Consider the following 6,337-nt stretch of genomic DNA (forward strand, 5'->3'; position numbering starts at 1 on the left):
CAGCACTGTTGAAAAAAAGGTCAGGAAAGTTGAATGGAGGAATTTTTTTTTCCCTGATGACAATGCATTTCTCATCCTTCAAGGGTATCAAGGGCTGTTCCTCAAGAATTTCATTGAGAAAACTTACTTCATCCACCCTCCAACCCTAATCTGCTCGTTCAGGCTTCTTTTTGTGCCCCAAACTTGAACATGATTTGAGTCCCTAGAGAACGTCATTTTTGACATATAAATTGAGGAACACAGAATTCTTTGGGGAAGGGTATGAGAGAAGGAAACATCGTTTTCAGAAGTATATAGACCTAGATGGAGGATATATCAAGAAACAACAGCTTGATAATTTGATATTTTTCTTTAATAAAGGTTTCTATGATTTTGTAGCAGTTTTTTTTAAGAACATTTATTGTTTTATTAGCTGACCAGATTACAAAAATAATCATGGTAGATACCTTAGTTCATCCTTCTAATAAGCCTGTTGATCTGGTCTTCCCTGTTGCCAGCATCTCCACCTTCTACCACCTTCTTCATTCCAATATGAGGAGAAGATAATTTGAAGGGCCACAGGAAGTTATTTGCTTCTTTGAAATGTTTCCCAATGGTGTAGATCTCATGAATCAGAGCCTCCATGCAGATTATCCCATATTTACCAAGAGAACGTGCAATCAACATGTTATCTGTCAGGACAATTTGCTTCTTATTGACTTTGCTGTATCCACTCTTGTAGATCAGTTCATTCACTGACGTCAGGTTTGAGTACCCCCATGCCATATGGTTCCACAATCCTCAGCATGTTAATTGAAGCCTTACTGAGCTTAACAAAGGTGCCACTGAAGATCTGTGAAGAAGCTGCCACACCTTTTGAACCTTTGGGCGCAACAAATGCCAGCTTGGGCTTGCCAGGTATATAGAAGTTGCCCATTTTCCTTGCCATCCTAGCCATTCAAATCTCAGTTCTGTACATCTGCCTATATTCCTTGTGATTGTGCTTGGCTTTTTCATAGATAAGCTTCCTCTTTGCTTGTTGAAGTATCTTTTGTGCAAACTTCTTTCTCAGACGCTTGGTGTTTAGTTCTGTGAAATACCTTTGCTTTTTCTTCAGGGTCTCTGGCACAGCAGGAACCTTCTTTTTCTTCTTTTCAACACCCTCCATGGTCAACTGGTTAAAAAAAAAGGAAGCTATAGCAATAATATTTTAACTATCCTTTTACCCTTGTATCTCCTTTTGTTGTTATTAATTGCCGTCAAGTCATTTCCGACCCATAGCGACCCTGTATAGGGTTTCCAAGGAATATCTCCTTAGCAATTGCATATAAATCAGTTTATTATTTTTTGTATTTTTTGTGTGAGAGTATTTCATTAACAGCCTACTATGTACGAAGGAAGGAGCTCTGGTAGCGTAGTGGTTACGAATCAGGCTGCTGACCTCAGAGTCAGCAGTTCGAAACTACTAGCTGTTCCGAGGGAGCAAGATGAGGCTTTCTGCTCCTGTAAAGATTTACAACCTTGGAAACCCTGTACAAGGCCGCTATGAGTCAGAACTGACTCCACGGCACATAACAACAATGACATGTACAAAGTCCCTCCTGGTGTGGCGCTCTAGGATCAGCATTGGACTGTGAAGCACAAGGTCGACAGATCCCTATACAGGATCGCTATGAGTCAGAACGAACTCAACAACACTTAACAACAATAACAATGCACAAAGGGGAATCCTGGTACAGTGTTGTAGGATAAGTGCTGGACTGTTAACCACAAGGTCAGTTATTCAAACCTACTAGGAGCTCCTCAGAAACTCCATACAGGAGTTTAACGAGTCAGAGCTGACTCAACAGCACTTAACAACGACAAATGTACAGAGAAGGAGCCCTAATGGTTAAACGCTGGGTTGTTAGGCACGGTGGGGTAGGCATTGGGCTGCTAACGCTGAGGTCGGCCATTAGGTTTCACTAGTCACTTCTGAAAGATTTATAGTCTCAGAAACTCCATATAAGGTCATTATTTTTGTTAAACGCTGTCAAGTCGGTTCCAACTCTCAGCAACCCTGTCTAGAGTTTCCGTGGAGCAACTGGTAGTTTGGAACTGCCAACCTGTGGTTCACTGTCCAGTGCTGATCCTGCAGCACTCACAAGGAGGCCTATAAAGGGTCATTACGAGTTGAAACTTACTCAATGACAGTGTCTTGGGGTTTGTTTTTTAAATCTTTTTTTTATGCTAAGGAGCCTTTGGGTGGTACAAACAATTAACACATTGGGCTGCTACTGAAAGGTTGGGGGTTCAAGTCCATTCAAAGGCTCCTTGGAAGATCTACTTCCAAAAAAAACTCAACCACTGAAAATCCCTATAGAGCACAGTTCTACTCTGACACACTGGAAACCATGTGTCAAAGCTGACTCAAAGGCAACTGTTTACAGTTTGCTATCACAAAGTTAAGGTTGTGTGTCAGCTTGACTGGGTCGGGATTCTCAGAGGTTTAGTACTTAAAATACAATGATCCCCCATGATGAGATCGAATATAATCCAATTCCTCCATGGAGAACTCTGTCATAAACAGCCAGTCAATTAAAAGGAATTTTCCTCAGAGGTGTGGGCTGCAAAAATTTTTCATCTCACTAAAAATAAGAGAGAACAAAGAGAACTACTACAATCAATCAAGCAAGGAAAACCAGGAGTTTAGTGCACGCTTTGGACCTGACGCCCTGCGCTATGACGCTCCTAGACGCAGGGAAAGATTGACGTTAAGACACATGAGGATCTCCAACAAATACTGGGCTTACAGATGTTGAAAGGAAATTAGGACTTTTCTCCAGAGCCAGTGCTCTGAGTTTGGTCTTCTAGCCTCCTAATTTGAATTTGAATTTTGCAGTAGGAAAAGAATATTAAAAGTACCATGGACTGCCAGAAGAACAACCAAATCTGTCTTGGAAGAAGTACAGCCAGAATGCTCTTTAGAAGTAAGGATGCTGAGACTTCATCTCTCATACGGCACCAAACAAGAAGCTTCCTAAACTGTGAGAGAATAAATGTATACATTTGCTGAAGTCATGTACTTGTGGCATTTCTGTTATAGCAGCACTAGATAACTGAAACAGCTATAGACGAGGAATCATGACAGGTACTTGAAGTAATGAAGTCATTGAGGTAAGTGCTCACTAACTACCCTTATGAGCTTACAATACACAGGTGGAGGGTGTTATGTATACATTCTATATACTCTCCAATCATATCTGATTCTGTAATGTTCTTAAGCCGCATATGAATAAGTTACAATCATGCATTTTTCTATAATGCTTTTTATACTGTTATGATGGTGTGACCATCACTCATCTGTCAGGTTGTCATACTGTGGTGGCTTGCATTTTGCTATGATGATAAAATCTATCTGTTTCCATAAAGATTTACAGCCTCAGAAACCCTGTACAGGGTCACTATGGGTTGGAATCGACTCCACAGCATGTAACAACAACAACAACAACAACTGGTATTTAAATACCAGCAGAGTTATCCAGAGCTTCCAAACTAAGACAGGCTAGGAAAAAGAGGCAGGTCACTTCTGAATGTTTAGTCACTAAAATCCTTATGAATAGCACCAGAATATTGCCAGATATATACTAGCAAAAGATGAAAACATTATGAATAGCACCAGAATAGTGTCAGATACGTTGTTGTTATTTTTAAGTACCTTCAAGTTTGGTCCGATTCATAGTGACCCTTTATCAGGCTTCCATGAAGCAGCTGGTGAGTTTGAACCGCTGACCTTTCAGTTCAAACAAACCTTGTGGTCCAGTGCATTATCCTACAGTGCCACACCAGGATTCCTTGTCAGGTATGTTGTTGTTGTGAAGAGTCGTCGAGTCGATTCCGACCCACAGCAACCCCGTATAGGGTTTCTGAGGAGCAGCTGGTGAGCTTGAACCACCGACTTTGCAGTTCAAATGGCTTTGCTGTGTGGCGCATTAACCCACAGTGTCACACCAGGATTCCTTGTCAGGTATAGTACCAGAAAATAGCCCCTCAGTTAAGAAGGCTGCCTCCTCAAAGTAGTTGTTGTTGTTATGTGCCGTGGAGTCGGTTTCGACTCATAGCGACCCTGTACAGAGTTTCCGAGGCTATGAATCTTTACAGGAGCAGAAAGCCTCATCTTTCTCCCGCGGAACAGCTGGTAGTTCTCGGACTGCTGACTTTGCGGTTCGCAGCCCCATTCGTAACCCCTATGCTACCAGAGCTCCTCCAGTAGTAGAGTTGACCACAATTATGTGAGTGGAGTAAAATTTTCGGGACCTTCATCTGCTGAAGAATCACAACTCAAAATGAGGAGAAACAACTGTAAACATCCATTAATAATCGAGCCAAGGAATGTATGAAATATGAATCTAGGAAAATAGGAAGTTGACAGAAATGAAATAGAATGCATAAAGATCTAATCCTAGGCATTAGTGACCTGAAATGGACTGGTATTGACCAATTTAAATCCAACAATCATATGGTTTACTAGGCCACACAAAAAAATTAAAGAGGAATGGCGTAGCGTTCATTGTCCAAAATAATATTTAAAGATCAATCTTTTTTTTCCCTTCAACTTTTTAATGTGAATTGAGTGAAGGTTTACAGACAAGATCATCAGTTTTATATTCAACAAATCATACACTTTGTTTCATCTCAATGACTGCAATCCTCTCCATGAATTAACAGTTATCCCTCTTCTGCTCTGCGGTTCCTATTTCCATTCCCCCCACCTTTACATTCCTTCTCAACTGTGTCCTTAGGTAAATGTTGCCCTTTTGATTTTGAATAATTGACTATTTCTTGGTAAGCATACCTTATTAGTGTTCTTATCCCCCATATATCTATCTCCTGCTTGGCTGAAAATTGGGCCACGAGGGTAAGTTCCTTTCTAGACCTGAAGGGTGGTTAAGGGCCATAGTCTCAGGTTTCTCCTGTCTCTTTCTGAGCAGTGAGCCCATTCTTTTTTTTTTAATAATTTTGAGTTTTGTTCCACATTTTCTCCCACTCCATCTGAGACCCTCTAATGTGGTCAACTTTCAGAAAAATTGGTAGTAGTATCCAGGACCTAATCCTCAGAGTCATGAAGACTGATGTTCACATGTTCCATTAGTTCCTTGGTCTAATTGATTCCAAGTATCTTCAATTCTCATCACTCTACACATGGAGAGACTGATAACTGTACCTCAGACGGCTACTCAAGAGCTTTTAAGATTTCAGATGCTACTTACCAAAGTAGGATGTAAAACTTTGTATTTGTGGACTATGTATTATGCCAATTGACAGTGGTATCCCCTGAGACCATAGTCCTGAGTCCTCAGGACCAATATTCATTGTCTTAAGATGTTTGAGAATATCTGAGATGTTTTGACCATTCTGCCCTCTGTATACTCTACCACATTCATAATTGTGTTTGCAGAAAAGGTAAATACCCATATACAAATATCCTCTTTCAAACTCTTATATATTTGTGGATATACTCCCATTATTCCCCCCATATCCATTCAGTCCTGGCGTGGCACTGTGGGTTAATGCGCCAGACTGCAAAGCCATTTGAACTGCAAGGTTGGTGGTTCAAGCTCACCAGCTGCTCCTTGGAAACCCTACACAGGGTCATGATGGGTGGGGATCGACTCGACGGTACTTAACAACAACAACATCCATTCAGTTAGTGTCTCTGTCCATATATCTACCCCCCCCCCAGAACACTGTTGGTTCAAGGTTATGTATATATCATTATTTACCTCTATCCCTTGCATACCTCCCTGTTTTCATCATTCTTCTGCAACCTCACTCTTCTTGTGTATTGCCCTTCCCTTCCTGAGTTAACATGTGTCTAGCCAGTGAATTATTCTCCCCTCTCACCCCCCAATATGATGACTCGGCACAGGGGCAGCAGCCTTGGGATCAAATGTACCAGAAATTGCAAGGATGGTACAAGACCAGGCAGTATTTTGTTCTGTTTTACATGGGGTCACTATGAATCAAAACCAACTCAATGGCACCTAATAACAACAACAACATGATGGTGTGGCATTATATGATAAGCATTATACTGCTAACCATAGGTCAGATGTTCAAATCCACCAACTGCTCCTCAGAAATCCTATATAAGTTATTATAAGTCAGCCGGAGTTAACAGCACTTAACAACAACATAAGACACAAAAGGGAAATTAAAGGCATCTAAACTTGAAGATCAAAGAGCACAGCCTTCAGTATGGATTGCATCTCAATGTAAAGAAAACAAAAATCCTCACCACTGGACAAATAAACAACCTTCTTATCAACCGAGAAAAGATTGAAGTTGTCAAGGACTTCATTCTTCTTGGATCAACTAT

General features: G+C 40.9%; 1 pseudogene; it reads right to left on the reverse strand.

The window, feature by feature from the left end:
- Nucleotides 1-447: 447 nt before the first annotated feature.
- On the reverse strand, nucleotides 448-1,147 carry LOC102813993 (annotated as a pseudogene).
- Nucleotides 1,148-6,337: the final 5,190 nt, after the last annotated feature.

Source organism: Chrysochloris asiatica, unplaced genomic scaffold, assembly GCF_000296735.1.
Source record: "Chrysochloris asiatica unplaced genomic scaffold, ChrAsi1.0 scaffold00250, whole genome shotgun sequence".
Lineage (NCBI taxonomy): Eukaryota > Metazoa > Chordata > Mammalia > Afrosoricida > Chrysochloridae > Chrysochloris > Chrysochloris asiatica.